This window comes from Physeter macrocephalus, chromosome 9, assembly GCF_002837175.3.
Source record: "Physeter macrocephalus isolate SW-GA chromosome 9, ASM283717v5, whole genome shotgun sequence".
In the NCBI taxonomy this organism is placed as follows: domain Eukaryota; kingdom Metazoa; phylum Chordata; class Mammalia; order Artiodactyla; family Physeteridae; genus Physeter; species Physeter macrocephalus.
The window spans coordinates 63219834-63241299 of NC_041222.1; the positions used below are offsets into that span (position 1 = coordinate 63219834).

General features: G+C 40.8%; 1 long non-coding RNA gene across 1 annotated transcript in view; it reads right to left on the reverse strand.

Annotated features, from left to right (window-relative positions):
* Positions 1–518: 518 nt before the first annotated feature.
* The window catches only part of LOC114486938 (uncharacterized), a 25127-nt gene continuing 4179 nt past the window's right edge, over positions 519–21466 (reverse strand). Inside the window, exon 3 of the long non-coding RNA XR_003681379.2 lies at positions 519–916. This is a non-coding gene — a long non-coding RNA (uncharacterized lncRNA). The remainder of the gene's footprint in view (positions 917–21466) is intronic.

Here is a 21466-nt window from a genome sequence, read left to right on the forward strand (position 1 = left end):
TGCCAGTTGCAAACTTCTGTTGCCTCCCCAGGACCCACCAAGTCATCCAAGAGCAGGAAAAATTATTCCTTGGGCAAATGCAATCCTAGGAATATCTTAAATTCCATCAGGATGCAGCCTCCTTGAAAAACAAACAAAATAAAATAATGCTTAATAGAAAGGACACAGGCAGGGATTTGATTATATTTAGCAACAAGTGGGTAGAGTCTTCCCAGAAGGATGTATATCAATAATATGCATACTGAAGATCTCAATTTCTAAAAGCAACAGACTTTTGTGAAAATTCATTTATTTAATTTAGAATATGGGAAAGAGGACATTGATGGATCGATCATCTTTCTGTTCTTTCCAATTGGTGCATACTGCACTGAGTAGGTACATTAAAGTCAGAGTATTGAAACCTTCCTGAGGATTAGCGTCCAAAAAATTAGCTAACATCACCCCTAAATTATGGCTAAAAATGTCATTTTATCAATTAATCCCTATTTAATAATGTTCATTTCAATCCTACAGTTTTTAAATGATTTTTTAATTGGATGAGGTGAGAAATTTAAACACAATTAATTGGATTAATTAACTGGATGAGGCTAGCAATTTAAATAAATTCAATATACAAGGCAGTGTGGCTGACTTTGGAGTTCAAGCCAAACTCTCCCTGCTAAGGAGCCCTTTAGAAACCTTCACTGTTTCTGTCTAGGAATCACATATGCTCTTCCATCTTGGTCATATATAAGGCCTCTTCAGTACCCACATCTTAACCAGTGGTTGGAACAATAGAGAGAAGAGGTTCTTCACTGGACTCTCTCAGTAGACAACAGGATGTCCAGTCTGGGCTGGAGCTGAGAGACGGAGGTATCTTCACTGAGAATGAGAACAGGAGGCTGACCTGAAGTGGTCTCCTGGGAAGAGTGAGGTCCTGAAGGAGAAAAGTCAGAGCTCATATGGCTGGAGATTCTTAGGTGCTTTTTTATCCTCCTTAAACTCACAAGAAAATTCAAGACAAAAATAAATAGGTCCAGGGACCTGTAGTTGTTTAGGGTTAATGAAGGTATTTTACTGTATTTCACTGATGAAGTCACTCATAAAACTTCTTTTTTTTTCAATTGGCAAAAAATCTACTACCTTCTCTTTAGTAGTGATTTTGTCTACCTTTCCTTAGAACTTAAAGTCTATTCAGTTAACTCAGACCACACCCTGTGTTGCCCTACAAAACAACAGACAGCAATCCTTTGGCATCTGAAGTGGAATCAAGGATCCTTCGTCTACAAAGCTACAGTAATCAGAACAGTTACTGGCACAACAACAGAAATATAGATCAATGGAACAGGAGAGAAAGTCCAGCAATAAACCCACAGACCTGGTCACCTACTCTATGACAAATGAGGTAAGAATATACAATGGAGAAAAGACAGCCTCTTCAATAAGTGGTGCTGGGAAAACTGGACAGCTACATGTAAACAAATGAAATTAGAACACTCTGTAACACCATACACAAAAATAAACTCAAAATGGATTAAAGACCTAAATGTAAGACCAGATACTATAAAACTCTTAGGGGAAAACATAGGCAGAACACTCTCTGACATAAATCGCAGCAAGATCTTTTTTGATCCACCTCCTAGAGTAATGGAAATAAAAACAAAAATAAACAAATGGGACCTCGTTAAACTTAAAAGCTTTCACACAGCAAAGGAAGTCATACACAAAACGAAAAGACAGCCCTCAGAATGAGAGAAAATATTTGCAAACGAAGCAAGGGAATAATCTCCAAAATATACAAACAGCTCATGCAGCTCAATATCAAAAAAACAACCCAATCAAAAAATGGGTGGAAGATCTAAATAGACATTTCTCCAAAGAAGACACACAGATGGCTAAAAAGCACATGAAAAGATACTCAAAATCACTAATTATTAGAGAAATGCAAATCAAAACTACAATGAGGTATCACCTCATACCAATTACAATGGCCATCATCGAAAAATATCTACAAACAATAATTGATGGAGAGAGTGTGGAGAAAGAGAACACTCCTATACTGTTGGTGGGAACGTAAATTGGTACAGCCACTATGGAGAACAGTATGGAGGTTCCTAAAAAACTAAAAGCAGAGCTACTATATGATCCAGCAATCCCACTGCTGGGCATATATCCAGAGAAAACCAAAATTCGAAAAGACACATGCACCCCAATGTTCACTGCAGCACTATTTACAATAGTCAGGACATGGAAGCAACCTAAATGTCCCTCGACAGATGAATGGATAAAGAAGATGTGGTATATATATAAAATGGAATATCAGCCATAAAAAAGAACGAAATAATGCCATTTGCAGCAACATGGATGGACATAGAAATTGTCATACTGAGTGAAGAAAGTCAAACAGAGAAAGAAAAATATCATATGATATCGCTTATATGTGGAATCTAAAAAAAGGGTATAAATGAACTTATCTACAAAATAGATATAGAGTTATAGATGTAGAAAACAAACTTATGGTTACTAGGGTAAGGGTGGGGACAAATTGGGAGATTGGGATTGACATATACACACTACTATATATAAAATAGAAAATTAATAAGAACCTACTGTATAGCACAGGGAACCCTACTCAGTACTCTGTAATGGCCTATATGGGAAAAGAACCTAACAAAGGGTGGATATATGTATATGTACAACTGATTCACTTTGCTGTACACCTGAAACTACACAACATTGTAAATCAACTATACTCCAATAAAAATTAAGAAAAAAAAAGGATTCTTTGTCATCTCACTCTCTTACCTCTACTGACTTCATGCCATGGCATCTTGTTGGTCCCTAAATCCCACATCCATTTCTATCCTTCACTTTCTTTAATGGGCTCTTCCAGACAAGCCATTGTAAAGACTCTCCTTAAGGTTTGCCCTTGGGTCTTTGGTACATTTGGAATAGTTCATCCATCCAGATTTTTATTTCCCTTGTTGTATAAGTGAGTATGTTCTGAACAGGGTATCTGAGAGGACTGTGTTAATATTTTCTAGAGGTTTGAAAGTGTCTAGTCCATAATAAGCATGTAAGAAAATTCAGTTATTATATTTTAATATCACAATTCTATTATCCAGATTAAGATCAGAATCTTTTAGAATCAACTGATTCCCTTTCTTTTAATGTTAGTTTTCTCAGAACACCCTCTTCATTGCCTGAGTGGATTATCACCTGACAGATGCTCAGAGAAGGCTGATCTCCATGATCCTGCCAGAGAGGGTTAGTGTTTTAGCAACTAGGGTGCTGGTTGCCAGTGTCTTGTGAGCTGGTGGGTGTGACTTCTTCCTTCTCTCCTGCTAACGGATCACATGTGGATTAAATGGAAGAAAAATCAGGTGTCTGGTCTGGTAAAACTGAAGGCAGGCAATAGACCCAGGACTTGGTCTTCTTTGAGCTTCTTGCAGAAACAGCGATGTTCCTGACTTTCTTCTATTCATATTGGCCTCATCCTTCCCCTCTGACATAGCCTCATCTCCAGCTGTGCTGCAGTGAAGTTTCCTAACTTAGAATATGTCATGTGTCAGCAGAAAATCACTTTCCTTCTTTCACTTTGGTGACAATCAGACTTACATTTGTTTTCTTTTTGCCCACAGAACTCTCAAATTTTACTTTCTAAGAGAGTTGAAATGAAAAACAAAAAATCTGAAGTTTGAAAATGATAGAGACTGTAGCCCCTCTGCATTTCTTTACTTCCCTTTATTTTTCTTACCTCATCATGAATTAGAACTAATGCAGGAGCAGCAAGACAAATCTTGCCCAGTAAGTCACTAAGTCAATATAATTTATAAAAACTTTAAATGAAGAATCACACATAAGTAAAGGAAAGAAGGCTATTTCTCCCTGACACAGTCTGGGCCTCACTGCCCTGCATTCTCAGAGGGAGACAGAGACAGAGGAAGGGAGAAGGCCAGTGGCGTCAACTGACTGAATGAACAACTAAAGGTCACTGGTTTCTGTGATATAAGCTTTAATGAGAGACAACATCATCAATGAATCTCCTTCCTCCAGCTCAGAAACTTTGAGTATAACAAGTGTTCAACAGTTTAAGTAAAAGCGTTCAATAATAAAAGTTATACTTGGCAAAACAACAATTATGTGTCTACTCAGGGTGAAATGATTAGAATTGGATAATTTATCCACCTCCTTAAAGGAAACACACTTTTGCTCTCAGCATCTGAGGGCTGCTGGCACTTCTGATACCTGCGGACACAGGTCAGGAGAAGAGAAGGTCACCATTGAGAACTACGGTCCTTCACACAAACACTCCAGGAGCAAGGGTGAGGGTTCTGGAAGACAAATTATTTGCCAAACAAATAAGCCCCTCCACAGATAGGAGACTGTAAAGTCCTCAGGACGTGGTGAGCCTGCCCTCAGGGAGGGAGTCCAGGACGTTAGGAAGGGGACTCTGTCACTCTAGAGGAGAGGGTGTGACTAGATGTGATCTCTCCCTTGCGAGTGAGGTGTTGCTGAGAAAATACAATTCTCTTGGAATTAGGACCTCCACACCCATATTCTCCTGAAAAGAACCAGTATTCCTGGGGGTACTGGCCCAGCCTGTGGAGGACTATAGGTCTCCAGTAAGAAAATGGCAGAAAGAAAAGGCAATGTCTATAATAGTTCTGACCTTGTGGTCCCCTGCAGCATAACCACATAGACATGAAGGAACATGTTCTAGAAGGAAAGGAAACATGGGAGAAGCTCATGGACTCATAGTAATGAGCCTGTGCTGTGAATCAGGCAGTAAATAAAACCCATCTTTTGGAGCTCTGGGCACATTGCTGAGTTGAGGGCATGCACTTAGTTTCACTGTGGTCCAGGTGAAGTGCTGAACTTCTGGTCTCTCTGCTGATGGCACTGGTGATGCTCTGCTCTGTTCCCCACATTTTACCCATTAGTGAATGTCGTCTTAATTTCTTCCTCCAATCATTTCCCATATTCATGTAAGTTGGTAGCATAAGATAGGTTTTTGTTACCTTGAATCCACAGAGCCATTAGCTCTGTGTTTTCCACAGAGGACTCCCTGAAATGTTTGTAATTCAATCACTATCTGGTGTAGGGGCCATAACTCTCAAGGGTCTTCTCTATCACGCATCTCATAAATTTATGGTGAGAAATAATTGAGCAATCTACATGTATCACCAGGGATAATTAAATGTGTTTATTTTATAATTATTAGAATTATTAATTTTATTGATCACTAGGCTCTCGGAAGTAATTGCCAGTTGATAATTTCATTTTATTTATTGTATAAAATAATCAGAATATTTGTTATTTGGCCAACTCATCTCCACATTTGGAAGTGGATGATAAATTACTGAAAACATAGAGAATTTGTAACAGTGAGGTATAGAAAGCAAAGGAAAAACATAGAGAGTTTGTAACAGTGAGGTATAGAAAGCAAAGGCAAAAACATAGAGAATTTGTTACAGCGAGGTATGAGACAACAAGTGAACATTAGTGTGTTAGAAGTAAAGTATAGGGCTTTCCAGAAAATAAGTGATGGTTCAATACATGTGATTTGCACAGGTGTCTATGGTGTGGATAGGGAGGTGGAGTTTGGAATCTGACATATTAGGTTTTGAAACCTGGATTTGCCATTTACTTATTAGATTGTTTTATTTATATAAACTCTTAGCAGGTGGTTCTTTGGAAATGAGAATATTAACAAGTCAGTTTCAACTATGCTGGAAGGATTACATGAGTCCCTCAGAAAAAGCAAAGAAATTTGTAGCTGGTATCATCATCATTTTTGATAAAGACTAAAGTCTGTGGAATCTGTCTGGTAGGTCCTTGGTGATCTTGTTCACAGTAGCATTGTAACACTTAATTAGTAATCAATTCAGGATGAATGTGCAATAATAAATGAAGGCAGCATCAAGGAATGTGTTCTTTATCCTCAAATAAATGTTGGGAATGAAAAATATTCTAATGAACCCTTGCCATAACCACAATACCTTGGGATCTGATCACCAGACTGAATGTTTGTATGTACCCAAAATTCATACATGGAAACTCTAATCCTCAATGTGACGGTGTTAGGAAGCGGGGGTGTTTGGGAGGTCACTAGGATTAGATGAAGTTACGAGGCTGGAGCCCTCATGAATGGAATTAATGCCTTCATGAGACTCACAAGACAGCTTGCTTCCTCTCTCTGCTCTCCACCACGTGAGGATACAAAGAGAAGCTAGCAGTGTGCAACCCAGAAGAGGGCTCTCACCAGAACTCAACCTTGCTGGCATGCTGATCTCAGACTTCCAGGCTCTGGAACTGTGACAAATAAATTTCTGCCCTTTATAAGCCACCCAGTCTCTGGTACCCTGTTAGAACAGCCTGAATTAAGACACACGGCATCATTCAGTTAGCTCCTAGAATACACTAGTTGAGGTTGTGCCTAAATAGTTCAAGTTCAAATCATACATGACCGAGATGAAATTGTCACGTACAGTTATTCTCAATCCCTTTCTTGAAAAGAAGAACTGATATCTGTGCTCACAGGTTAAAAATCATAGAAGGTTAATCAAAGAGAGAGAGGAACAATGGCCCATCTAAAAGATATGAGTGTTAATAAGAGAAAGGAAATGGCAAGAAGTAGACTGAGGCTACAAGAAAGAATACACTGGTGTTTGGTTCCTTCCAAGGCATAATCCCAAATAAATTTGTAAAATTATTCTTAGTCTAGTTTTTGAAAATATTCTGGAGGCCACTTAACCAACTGTTCCCTAACTATGTCTTGGTATAAATATTTGCAGCAACCATTCCTTTAATCAGTAAACAGTCAGAAAAAGGGGCAATGAAATTTGCCAATTTGCTGAACTTCATTTACCAGTGAAAGTCAGTGATGCTCAATACCTTGAGAGTCAAAATATTTTTCATAATCTCAGTTTTCCTTTCAACTTTTTAGAAATAAATTTATTTATTTATTTATTATTTATTTATTTTTGGTTGCATTGGGTTTTTGTTGCTGTGCACGGGCTTTCTCTAGTTGTGGCAAGCAGGGGCTACTCTTTGTTGTGGTGCGTGGGCTTCTCACTGTGGTGGCTTCTCTTGTTGTGGAGCACGGGCTCTAGGAGCGAAAGCTTCAGTAGTTGTGGCATGCGGGCTCAGTAGTTGTGGCTCGCAGGCTCTAGAGCACAGGCTCAGTAGTTGTGGCACATGGACTTAGTTGCTCCATGGCATGTGGGATCTTCCCGGACCAGGGCTCGAACCCGTGTCCCCTGCATTGGCCGGCAGATTCTTAACCACCGCACCACCAGGGAAGTCCTCAACTTGTTTTTTTAAATTAATTTTTATTGGAGTATAGTTGCTTTACAATGTTTTGTTAGTTTCTGCTGTACAGCAAAGGGAATCATTTATATGTATACATTATATCCCCTCTTTTTTAGATTTCCTTCCCATTAAGGTCACCACAGAGCATTGAGTAGAGTTTCCTGTGCTATACAGTAGGTTCTCATTAGTTATCTATTTTACACATAGTAGTGTGTATATGTCAATCCCAATCTCCCAATTTACTCCTCCCCCTTACCCCCTGGGTATCCATAAGTTTGTGTCTCTATTTCTGCTTTGCAAAGAAGTTCATCTGTACCATTTTTCTAGATTCCATGTATAAGCAATATTATACGATATTTTTCTCCTTCTGACTTACTTCACTCTGTATGACAGTCTCTAGGTCTATCCACGTCTCTGCAAATGGCACTATTTTGTTCCTTTTTATGGCTGAGTAAATATTCCATTGTATGTGTACCACATCTTCTTTACCCATTCCTCTGTTGATTGACATTTAGGTTGCTTCCATGTCCTGGCTATTGTAAATAGTGATGCAATGAACATTGGGGTGCATGTATCTTTTGGAATTATGGTTTTCTCTGGGTATATGCCTAGGAGTGGGATTGCTGGGTCATATGTATGGTAGTTATATTTTTAGTTTTTTATGGAACCTCCATACTGTTCTCCATAGTGGCTGTACCAATTTACATTCCTACCAACAGTGTAGGAGGGTTCCCTTTTCTCCATATCCTCTCCAGCATTTATTGTTTGTAGATTTTTTGATGATGGCCATTGTGACCGGTGTGATGTGATACCTCATTGTAGTTTTGATTTGCATTTCTCCAATAATTAATGATGTTGAGCATCTTTTCATGTGTTTGTTGGGCATCTGTATGTCTTTTTTGGAGAAATGTCTATTTAGATCTTCCTCCCACTTTTTGATTGGGTTGTTTTGTTTTTTATTTTTGATACATTGAGCTGCATGAGCTGTTTGTATATTTTGGAGATTAATCCCTTGTTGGTTGCTTTGTTTGCAAATACTTTCTCCCATTCTGAGGGTTTTTAGTTTTGTTTATGTTTTCCTTTGCTATGCAAAAGCTTTTAAGTTTACTTAGATCCCATTTGTTTATTTTTGTTTTAATTTTCATTACTCTAGGAGGTGTATCAAAAAAGATCTTGCTGCGATTTATGTCGAAGAGTATTCTGCCTATGTTTTCCTCAAAGAGTTCTACAGTGTCCGGCCTTACATTTAGGTCTTTGATCCATTTTGAGTTTACTTTTGTGTATGGTGTTGGGGAGTATGGTTCTTCTTTTCCAATTTGTATTCCTTTTATTTCTTTTTCTTCTCTGATTGCTGTGGCTAGGACTGCTAAAACTATTTGGAATAACAGTGGCAAGAGTGGATATCCTTGTCTTGTTCCTGATCTGAGAGGAAATGCTTTCAGTTTTTCACCATTGAGAATGATGTTTGCTGTGGGTTTGTCATACATGGCCTTTATTATGTTGAGGTAGGTTCCCTCTATGCCCACTTTCTGGAGAGTTTTTGTCATAAATGGGTGTTGAATTTTGCCAAAAGCTTTTTCTTCATCTCTTGAGATGATCATATGGTTTTTATTCTTTAATTTGTTAATATGTGTATCACATTGATTGATTTGCCTATATTGAAGAATCTTTTTACAACCCTGGGATAAATCCCACTTGATCATGGTGTGTGAACCTTTAAATTTGTTGTTGGATTCTGTTTGCTAGTATTTTGTTGAGGATTTTTGTGTCTATATTCATCAGTGATATTGGCCTTGTAATTTTCTTTTTTTGTGATATCTTTGTCTGGTTTGGGTATCAAGGTGATAGTGGCCTCATAGAATGAGCTTGGGAGCGTTCCTTCCTCTGCGATATTTTGGGAGAGTTTGAGAAGGATAGGTGTTAGCTCTTCTCTAAATGTTTGGTAGAATTCACCTGTGAAGCCATCTGGTCTTAGACTTTTGTTTGTTGGAAGAATTTTGTTTGTTTGTTTATTTTTTTTGGGGCCATGTTCGGTCTTCATTGCTGTGTGTGGGCTTTCTCTAGTTGCAGCAAGTGGGGGCTCCTCTTCCTTGAGGTGTGCAGGCTTCTCATTTCAGTGGTTTCTCCTGTTACAGAGCACGGGCTGTAGGCACAAAGGCTTCAGTAGTTGCAGCATGCAGGCTGTAGAGTACGCGGGCTTCAGTAGTTGCAGCGCACGAGCTCTAGGGTGCGCGGTCTTCAGCAGTCGTGGCGCACGGGCTCAGTAGTTGTGGCTTGTGGGCTCTAGTGCACAGGCTCAGTAGTTGTGGTGCACCAGTTTAGTTGCTCCACAGCATGTGGAATCTGCCAGGACCAGGGATCAAACTCATGTCCTCTGCATTGGCAGGCTGATTCTTAACCACTGTGCCACCAGGGAAGTCCCTGTTGGAAGACTGTTAATCACAGTTTCAATTTCATTACTTGTGATTGTTCTGTTCATATTTTCTATTTCTTCCTGGTTCAGTCTTAGAAGGTTGTACCTTTCTAAGAATTTATCCATTTCTTCCAGGTTGTCCATATTATTGGCATATAGCTGTTTGTAGTATTCTCTTATGATCCTTTGTCTTCCTGCAGTGTCAGCTGCAACTTCTTTTTCATTTCTAATTTTACTGATTTGAGTCCTCTCCCTTTTTTTCTTGATGAGTCTGGCTAAAGGTTTATCAGTTTTGTTTATCTTCTCTAGGAACCAGCTTTTAGTTTCATTGATCTTTGCTATTGTTTTCTTCATTTCTATTTCATTTATTTCTCTTCTGATCTTTATGATGTCTTTCCTTCTACTAGCTTTGGGTTTTGTTTGTTCTTCTTTCTCTAGTTGCTTTAGGTATAAGGTTAGGGCACCAGTTTAGTTGCTCCACAGCATGTGGAATCTGCCAGGACCAGGGATCAAACTCATGTCCTCTGCATTGGCAGGCTGATTCTTAACCACTGTGCCACCAGGGAAGTCCCTGTTGGAAGACTGTTAATCACAGTTTCAATTTCATTACTTGTGATTGTTCTGTTCATATTTTCTATTTCTTCCTGGTTCAGTCTTGGAAGGTTATACCTTTCTAAGAATTTGTCCATTTCTTCCAGGTTGTCCATATTATTGGCATATAGCTGTTTGTAGTATTCTCTTATGATCCTTTGTCTTCCTGCAGTGTCAGCTGCAACTTCTTTTTCATTTCTAATTTTACTGATTTGAGTCCTCTCCCTTTTTTTCTTGATGAGTCTGGCTAAAGGTTTATCAGTTTTGTTTATCTTCTCTAGGAACCAGCTTTTAGTTTCATTGATCTTTGCTATTGTTTTCTTCATTTCTATTTCATTTATTTCTCTTCTGATCTTTATGATGTCTTTCCTTCTACTAGCTTTGGGTTTTGTTTGTTCTTCTTTCTCTAGTTGCTTTAGGTATAAGGTTAGGTTGTTTATGTGAGATTTTTCTTATTTCTTGATGTGGGATTGTATTGCTATAAACTTCCCTCTTAGAACTGCTTTTGCTTCATCCCATTGGTTTTGGGTCATCATGTTTTCATTATCATTTGTTTCCAGGTATTTTTTTGATGTCTTCTTTGATTTCTTCAGTGATCCATTGGTTATTTAGTAGTGTATTGTTTAGCCTCCATGTGTTCGTGTTTTTTACTGTTTTTTTCCTGTAATCGATTTCTTTTTTTCTTTTCTTTTTTTTTTTTTTTTTATTGCTACTCCAGCTTTCTTTTGATTTCCATTAGCATGGAATATCTTCTGCTCTGTGGCAGAGATTACCACCATTCTGTCTTCCAGGTCACTTATCTGTTCTTCTGCCTCAATTATTCTGCTATTGATTCCTTCTAGTGTATTTTTCATTTTGGTAATTGTCTTGTTCATCTCTGTTTGTATGTTATTTAGTTCTTCTATGTCTTTGTTAAATTTTTCTTTTATGTTCTTGATCCGTGCCTCCATTCTGTTTCAGAGATTTTGGATCATCTTTACTATCATGACTCTGAATTCTTTTTCAGATAGATTGCTTATCTCTTCTTCATTTAGTTGTTCTTGTTTTTATCTTGCTCCTTCATCTGCAACATATTTCTTTGTTGCCTCATTCTGTCAAATTTACTGTGTTGTGGTCCCCTTTCCACAGGTTGCAGGTATGCAGTTCCTCTTGCTTCTGGAGTCTGCCCCCTGGTGGGTGAGTTTGGTCCAGAGGCTTGTGCTGTTATCCCCTTGATGGGGGTTTGATTGGTGTTGTGGTGATCAGATCCTGCCCTAGATATGGAGCAGGGCCTCCTCTTTGCTTTGTGGTTGTCACTGCCTTGTCAGGGGTGAGGTCTGCTCCCTAGTTGTTGGAGTAGAGGTCCCCAGATCTGTTTCTTAGCTGTGATTCTGATCTGTGGTATGAGGTAGGTGGGATTGGAGTACTCCCACTTGGAGGGAAGCCACTGAGTTTTCCTCCTTTGGAGTTGTTCACCTGTGAATGTGTTCTGTTGTGTCCCCTTTTGCCTGTTGTGTGGGCTCACAAAGTATATTGTTGTTGGCACCGCTCTTGGTCCCGCCTTAACTGTGAGTATGCCAGAAATTGGCCCTGGCGACTCTTAGGCATTGGTTTCACCTGTCCACTGGAGCAGGTCCACTGAGGTTAGGTCCCAGTACTATAGTGGTCATGCACCTGGACCCGCTGTGGGAGCTATGGAGGCAGCTCGAACTCTGGTCTGCCCCTACCCCCAACGTGTACATGCCCACAGAGCCCACAGCTGCTAACTCCAGACCCATCCCAGCTGCAGGAGCACTTGTTGTCCTTTCAGATGTTTCGCAGGTGCTGAATTTAGGAAGCTGGCAGTGGAAGTGAAACTCTGCAGTTCACACAGCCACGAGGAGAGATTTCAGCTCTTCTTCATTAGTCATATAGCCCCTGCGGCTCAGCTGTGGTTTCAGTCCCTCCTCTGGGCTAATTTCCTAGTGGGAGGAGCTATCTATGCCCTCCTGGGACAGCAGGGTGGGTCCCGGCACCCACTGGCAGATTTCCTAGTAGTGAGGGGTTTCTGCATGCTCCCGGGATGGGGGCCGATCCTGGCACCTGCTGATGAATTTCCTAGTGGGGGGAGTTATCTGCACCTCCCAGGGCAGTGGGGCAGGTCCCAGCACCCACTGACAGATTTCCTAGTAGGTAGAGCTATCCATGCCCTCCTGGGACAGCAGGGTGGGTTCCAGCACCCACTGATGGATTTCCCAGTTGTGGAAGCTTTCTGCACCTTGCCGGGACAGTGGGGGCATGTCCAGGCACCCACTGACAGCTCTCCTAGCAGGGAGAGCTATCTGTCCCCTCCCGGGACAGTCAGGTGGGTTCTGGCACCCAATGATAGATTTCCCAGTCACAAAAACTATCCGTGCCCTTCCAGGACAGCGGGCAGGTCCTGGGCCCAGTGGCAGAATTCCCAGTGGCTGGATCTGTCTGTCAGTGGGGACAGGTTCTGTGGCCCGCCAGCAAAATTCCCAGTGGGGGAATCTGTCTGCACCATTCTGGGTCAGTGGAGCGGGTCCTGCGACCCACTGGCAGAAGTTCTAGTTTGGGGAACTGTCTGCACCCTTCCAGGTCAGCAGGGGCAGGGCCTGGAAGAGGTAGCCAGTGCCAGCCTCTGGAGCCCAAGATGGCGGCAGAAATTCTCTCCCATTCCCAGAGCTCCTGTAGGCGAAGTCCTGTTGCCTGGGAGTGCTCACAGGGAAAGGAGCTTTTATGGTGGTCCTGCCCCTCTCCTCATGCCTCTCCCAATAATGGTGACTTGCCTCTCTGGAGGGCCCAGGCTTCTTCCTAATACACCCTCAGTTGCCACAGCCTGAACTGTTCAGGCTGTTTCCGCACCTAATCCTGGTCCTCTCCCTGGGACTGAGCTTTGTAGTGTGAGCTTCAGCACCCGATCCCCACCCTCACCAACAGAGGAGTATCTCAGGTTGGGGAGCACAGGGTGGTGGTGCCAACTCTCTGTGTAGGTTACTCTCTGTTTTGCCTTCCACAAACCAGTTGCTGCTCTACCCTATTTAGGCTCCAAAACTCCCCCCTCCATCCAGTCTAATTTCTCCGCTGGTGAGGAGCCTTCCCAAGGTTCAGGAATCTTTCCTCCTTCACAGCTCCCTCCCTGGGGCACAGGTCCCATCCTGATTCTTTCTTTTTCTTTTTCCTCTTGTCCTACCCGGTCTTTTCAGACATCTGAGGTCTTCTGTCGGCGCTCAGTAGCTGTTCTGTGTGAATTGTTCCACTTGTAGATGTATTTTTAATGATCCTGTGGAGGACGTTGAACTCTGCTTCCTACTCCTCCACCATCTTGATCCCCCTCTCAACTTGTTATAAAGAAAATTAACCTACTTGATTCTAGGACCTAAATTATCTTCATCTATTTTCCTGTTATTCTTTAATAGGCCAGTAAGAAGACATTATCACATTTACATTTAATACACTTAAATGTAATGAATACATTTAATTTACCTTTAATACAGGGAAAAATATTCTTAAGGCAGTTGGCAATTTACCTCTTTTACTAGTAAACCCACATATACTTTAATCCAAAAGTGGGTGTGTAGGGACTTCCCTGGTGGCACAGTGGTTAAGAATCCGTCTGACAATGCAGGGGACACATGTTCGATCCCTGGTCCGGAAAGATCCCAGATGCCACGGAGCAACCAAGCCCATGAGCCACAACTACTAAGCCTGTGCTGTAGAGCCTGTGAACCACAACTACTGAGCCTGCATGCCACAACTACTGAAGCCTGCACACCTAGAGCCCATGCTCTGCAACAAGAGAAGCCACTGCAATGAGAAGCCCACGCACCACAACTAAGAGTAGCCCCCGCTCGCCACAACTAGAGAAAGCCCACGCGCAGCAACAAAGACCCAACACAGCCAAAAGTAAATAAATAAATTTATAAAAAAACAAAAACAAAAGTGGATGTGTAATATGTACTATGCATATTAATAAAGAAAGGATAGCCTGATGAATGCAGACTCATTAACATTTAAACATTAAAAAATGTTTATACTTTGTAATATATTGAACTGAAGATCTGTTTCTTAGTACAATATATTTCTGAACATGATTAAAATTAATATAAATGTTCAACCATATAAAGATTTAATCTATATGTGATTGTCACAGGTATCAAAGAAAAAAATCTCTCTTAATTTGTTGTCTGAGTTTACTGTTACATGACGCTAATATTAAATCCTGTCCCCCAATTATGCGTAAGCTGTTACAGATAAGACTAGGTAAATTCTATTTTTCCTAAGCCAAACAGTTGTATTTTTTAATTATTTGGAAGTTAATTCATTTTAAAAGTTATCAAAGTCTATTTACATTTTTCATTAAGCAGATTTTTAACACTGTCAACATTGACAACCATACTGCATAAAATACATCTGCCTGAGAAGAGAGATGTACGTTTGGTGCATCTCCATTTCCACTTCCATTCTCACATTTGGAACTTATATCACTTAATAAAAGAAAGTATCTCCTACTCATCCCAAGCCTCCCCATCGTTTACTGCCCCGGGGTGCAAAACCTCTGTGACACCACACAGAGGGATAATTTCAGGAGGTTTGGCTTTTGGGAGAGATTCGCTTGATGCAAAGTAGAGAAGGCCTTAGTACAATAAGATGCTTATGCTTTATCAGTTACTTCCTCTCTCTGCTGTATCAACATCTTCCTTTTCAAAGGCTAGTTTTGATCAACATTAAATGTGCTTAATTTTCATCTTCTTCATCCTAAACATGACCATTCCTTAGCCTTACAACCACCTGTAAGTATTATCTTGCTTCTGTCATTTTGTTCATACACAAAAGTTCTCTGCAATATTTGCCTCTACTTCTTCACATGCACCTCATTTCTCCAATTGCCATAATTTGGCTTCAAGCTCCCTGTTCTCTTAAAACTGCTCAGCCAAAGTTTATAATAAACTAACAGTACATGTTACTGAGATCAGAGATCACTGTCAGGCAGCCTCAGATGACATTTCAGAAGCATCGGACACTTGTTACCACATCCTCCATCTTAAAGTCTGACCTTCATCTGGTCTCTATGTCACCAACATCGTCTGCTTTTCTGCTCCTCCTCCTCTCCTTCCTTTGTTGACTACTCCCTCTCATCTTAGGGAATTGGTGTTCCTCAAAATTTGATGTTAGTCCCACACTTCATCCTCTCTGCACATACCCTCTCAACCTCCCAAATAGTTCCAAATGTCATCTCTATGATTGTGACCTCCATATGCATGTCTTTACCCAGGGTCACATCTCCAAACAAATGTCATTAGCTCCAACCCTTATATCTACCTGCTTCCCTAGACTATCTCTCCACAACATGTCCAAAATTAACCATGATGCAATTACCTGGCAAACTCCTGCAGACCCTTGGGATGCCAGCTTACCAACTTCTCTTGCAGAAGCTTTCCCTGATCCATGCAAGCCCACATGCTCCCAAGAACCTGTACTTTCCCTGTCACAGCATTAGCATTGCTTTAATTGAACGCCTAGTTACCCATATCCCCACCAGTCTGCAAGCTCTGTGACAGCAGGCAATGCATCTACTCTTTTCATTGTACCTGGCACCCACCACAGTACCAACAAGTGGAAGACATATTCACTACTTATTTGTTAAAGTTTAAATTCCATGATTCTATAATATATTTCACTTTAGTTTCTCGAGCCTGCAAATGCTGATGTTGAATTTAAAAAACCATTAGACATGCTTTCTCTGAGTAAGCATAAGTTAAAGAGAAAAGCTCCAACTGCTATAACCTGCAAATTATAGGCTGAGAATTTGAACAGAGTGAACGATAGCAGCCTTTTGTATTAATATAGCAAATAGTAACCTGTATAGTCCACCCTTGGCCCAGCCAAGAGAAGCTCTGACTACAGGTCCCTTGACACTGACAGGGGCCTGCATGTTGAGGCCTCCAAATGCAAACTGTAGTTGAGGGATTGCCTGCAGGACTATAAAGGAGCAGAGCCCACGTTTCCACCCTTAGAGCAGTACCTGGTACATTAAGGAGAGAAATCCTACAGCACCTGAAGCTCTTTGGAGACAACCAGCATCTAAGAAAGTTTTCTGACCAAAAAATACTATTCACTGCTCTGTGAATAGTATAAATGAGATAAATAGTCCTTTTCCTCATCTTGATTTTGTTTCAGACCACCTTTGATGTTAATGTTTAAGAAACAGATTAAATTATACTTTAAAAACCGAGAGAGGACCTTCAAGACGGCAGAGGAGTAAGACATGATCACCTTCCTCCCCATGAATACATCAAAAAATACATCTACATGTGGAACAACTCCTACAGAACACCTACTGAACGCTGGCAGAAGACCTCAGACTTCCCAAAAGGCAAGAAACTCCCCACGTACCTGGGTAGGGCAAAAGAAAAATGTAAAAACAGAGAAAAAAGAATAGGGACGGGACCTGCACCTCTGGGAGGGAGCTGTGAAGGAGGAAAGGTTTCCACACACTGGGAAGCCCCTTCGCGGGCGGAGACTGCGGGTGGCAGAGGGGGAAGCTTCGGAGCCACGGAGGAGAGCGCAGCCACAGGGGTGCGGAGGCCAAAGCGGAGAGATCCCCGCACAGAGGATTGGTGCCGACCAGCACTCACCAGCCTGAGAGGCTTGTCTGCACAACCGCTGGGGCAGGTGGGGGCTGGGAGCTGAGGCTTAGGCTTCGGAGATCGGATCCCAGGGAGAGGACTGGGGTTGGCTGCACGAACACAGCCTGAAGGGGGCTACTGTGCCACAGCTAGCCAGGAGGGAGTCCGGGAAAAAGTCTGGATCTGCCTAAGAGTCAGGAGACAATTGTTTCGGGGTGCGCGAGGACAGGGGATTCAGCGCACTGCCTAAACAAGCTCCAGAGGTGGGCATGAGCTGCGGCTATCAGCGTGGACAAAAGAGACGGGCATGAAATGCTAACGCTGCTGCTTCAGGCACCAAGAAGCCTGTGTGCAAGCACAGGTCACTATCAACACCTCCCCTCCCAGGAGCCTGTGCAGCCTGTCACTGCCAGGGTCCCGTGATCCAGGGACAACTTCCCCAGGAGAAGACATGGTGCACCTCAGGCTGTTGCAATGTCATGCCAGCCTCTGCCACAGCAGGCTCGCCCTGCATTCCATACCTCTCCCTCCCCCTGGCCTGGTGAGCCAGAGCCCCCAAATCAGCTGTTCCTTTAACCCCCTCCTGTCCGGGTAAACAACAGATGCCAGAGGGCAACCTACACACAGAGGCGGGGCTAAATCCAAAGCTGAACCCCAGGAGCTGTGCGAACAAAGAAGGGAAAGGGAAACTTCTCCCAGCAGCCTCAGGAGCAGCAGATTAAATCTACACAATCAACTTGATGTACCCTGCATCTGTGGAATACCTGAATAAACAACGAATCACCCCAAAACTGAGGTGGTAGACTTTGGGAGCAACTGTAGAAATGGGGTTTCCTTTCTGTGTCTAATTGGTTTCTACTTTAATGTTTATCTTAGTTTAGTATTTACAGCTTATTATCATTGGTAGATTTGCTTATTGATATGGTTGTGCTCTTCCTTTTTAAAATATATATATATATTTTTTCCTTTTTCTCTTTTTGTAAATGTGTATGTGTATGCTTCTTTGTGTGATTTTGTCTGTATACATTTGCTTTTAACATTTGTCCTAGGGTTCTGTCTGTCAATTATTTTTTAGCTCTTATTATCATTGGTGGATTTGTTTATTGGTTTAGTTGCTCTCTTCTTTTTTATTACCTTTTAAAAATATTTTAAAAAAATTTTTATTTTAATAACTTTATTTATTTTATTATTTTTTCTTTCTTTCTTTCTGTTTTCTTTTCTCCCTTTTCTTCTGAGCAGTGGCTGACAGGGTCTTGGTGCTCTGGCCGGGTGTCAGGCCTGAGTCTCTGAGGTGGGAGAGCCGAGTTCAGGACGTTGGACCACCAGAGACCTCCTGGCCACATGTAATATCAGTCAGCGAGAGCCCTCCGAGAGATCTCCGTCTCAATGCTAAGACCCAGCTCCACTCAACGACCAGCAAGCTCCAGTGAAGGACACCCCATGCCAAACAGCTAGCAAGACAGAAACACAACCCCACCCATTAGCACAGAAGCTGCCTAAAATCATAATAAGTTCACAGATACCCAAAACACACCACCAAATGCAGTCCTGCCCACAAGAAAGACAAGATCCAACTTCATGCACCAGAACACAGGCACTAGTCCCCTCCACCAGGAAGCCTACACAACTCACTGAACCAACCTCACCCACTGGGGGCAGACCCCCAAAACAACTGGAACTACAAACCTGCAGCCTGTGAAAAGGAGACCTCAAACACAGTAAATTAAGCAAAATGAGAAGACAGAGAAATACACAGCAGATGAAGGAGAAAGGTAAAAATCCACCAGATCAAACAAATGAAGAGGAAATAGGCAGTCTACCTGAAAAAGAATTGAGATAATGATACTAAAGATGATCCAAAATCTTGGAAATAGAATGAGAAAACACAAGAAACATTTAATAAGACCTAGAAGAACTAAAGAGCAAACAAACAATGATGAACAACACAATAAATGAAATTAAAAATTCTCTACAAGGACTCAATAGCAGAATAACTGAGACAGAAGAACGGATAAGTGACCTGGAAGACAAAATAATGGAAATAACTACCGCAGAGCAGAATAAAGAAAAAAGAATGAAAAGAATTGAGGACAGTCTCAGAGACCTCTGGGACAACATTGAACGCACCAACATTAGAATTATAGGGGTCCCAGAAGAAGAAGAGAAAAAGAAAGGGACTGAGAAAATATTTTAAGAGATTATAGTTGACAACTTCCCTAATACGAGAAAGGAAATAGTCAATCAAGCCCAGGAGGCGCAGAGTCCCATACAGGATAAATCCAAGGAGAAACATGCCAAGACACATATTAATCAAACTATCAAAAATTAAATATTAAAGAAAAAATATTAAAAGCAGCAAGGGAAAAGCAACAAATAACATACAAGGGAATCCCCATAAGGTTAACAGCTGATCTTTCAGTGGAAACTCTGCAAGCCAGAAGGGTGTGGCAGGACATATTTAAAGTGATGAAACGGAAAAACCTACAACCAAGATTACTCTACCCAGCAAGGATCTCATTCAGATTCGACGGAGAAATTAAAACCTTTACAGACAAGCAAAAGCTAAGAGAATTCAGCACCACCAAACTAGCTTTACAACAAATGCTAAAGGAACTTCTTTAGGCAGGAAACACAGAGAAGGAAAAGACCACAATAACAAACCAAAAACAATTTTAAAAATGGTAGTAAGAACATACATATCCATAATTACCTTAAATGTAAATGGATTAAATGCTCCCACCAAAACACATAGACAGGCTGAATGGATACAAGAATAAGACCCATATATATGCTGTCTACAAGAGACCCACTTCAGACCTAGGGACACATACAGACTGAAAGTGAGGGGATGGAAAAAGATATTCCATGCAAATGGAAATCAAAAGAAACCTGGAGTAGCAATTCTCATTTTATGCACACAACATAGGAGCACCTCAATACATAAGGCAAATGTTAACAGCCATAAAAGGGGAAATCGACAGTAATACAATCATAGTAGGGGACCTTAACACCCCACTTTCACCAATGGACAGATCTTCCGAAATGAAAGTAAAGAAGGAAACAGAAGCTTTAAATGACACATTAAACAAGATGAACTTAATTGATATTTACAGGACATTGCAACCCAAAACAACAGAATACACTTTCTTCTCAAGTGCTCATAGAACATTCTCCAGGATAGGTCATATCTTAGGTCACAAATCAAGCCTTCGTAAATTTTTAAAAACTCAAATCATATCAAGTATCTTTTCCAACCACAACAGTATGAGACTAGATATCAATTACAGGAAACAAACTGTAAAATATACAAACACATGGAGGCTAAACAATACACTACTAAATAACTAAGAGATCACTGAAGAAATCAAAGAGGAAATCAAAAAACACCTAGAAACAAATGACAATGAATACATGACGACCCAAAACCAATGGGATGCAGCAAAAGCAGTTCTAAGAGGGAAATTACAGCAATACAATCCTACCTCAAGAAACAAGAAAAATCTCAAATAAACAACCTAACCTTACACCTAAAGCAATTAGAGAAAGAAGAGCCAAAAAAATAAAAAAAAACCCCAAATTTAGCAGAACAAAAGAAATCACAAAGATCAGTTCAGAAATAAATGAAAAAGAAATGAAGGAAACAATAGCAAAGGTAAATAAAACTAAAAGCTGGTTCTTTGAGAAGATAAACAAAATTGATAAACCATTAGGCACACTCATCAAGAAAAGGCCATAGATGACAAACCCACAGCCAACATCGTACTCAATGGTGAAAAACTGAAACCATTACCTCTAATATCAGGAACAAGACAAGGTTGCCCACTCTCACCACTATAATTCAACATAGTTTTGGAAGTTTTAGCCACAGCAATCAGAGAAGAAAAAGAAAGAAAAGGAATCCAATTTGGAAAAAACCCACACACATATGGTCACCTTATCTTTGATAAAGGAGTCAAGAATATACAATGGAGAAAGACAGCCACTTCAATAAGTGGTGCTGAGAAAACTGGACAGCTACAAGCAAAAGAATGAAATTAGAACACTCCCTAACACCACACACAAGAATAAACTCAAAATGGGTTAAAGACCTAAATGTAAGGCCAGACACTATCAAACTCTTAGAGGAAAACATAGCCAGAACACTCTATGACATAAATCACAGCAAGATCCTTTTTGACCCATCTCCTAGAGAAAGGGAAATAAAAACAAAAATAAACAAATGGGACCTAATGAAACTTAAAACCTTCTGCACAGCAAAGGAAATCATAAACAAGACAAAAGGACAACCCTCAGAATGGGAGAAAATATTTGCAAACGAAGCAACTGACAAAGTATTAATCTCCAAAATATACAATCAGCTCAAGCAGCTCAGTATCAAAAAACCAAACAACTGAATCCAAAAATGGGCAGAAGACCTAAACAGACATTTCTCCAAAGAAGATATACAGATTGCCAACAAACACATGAAAGGATGCTCAACATCACTCATCATTAGAGAAATGCAAATCAACACTACAATGAGGCATCACCTCACACCGGTCAGAATGGCCATCATCAAAAA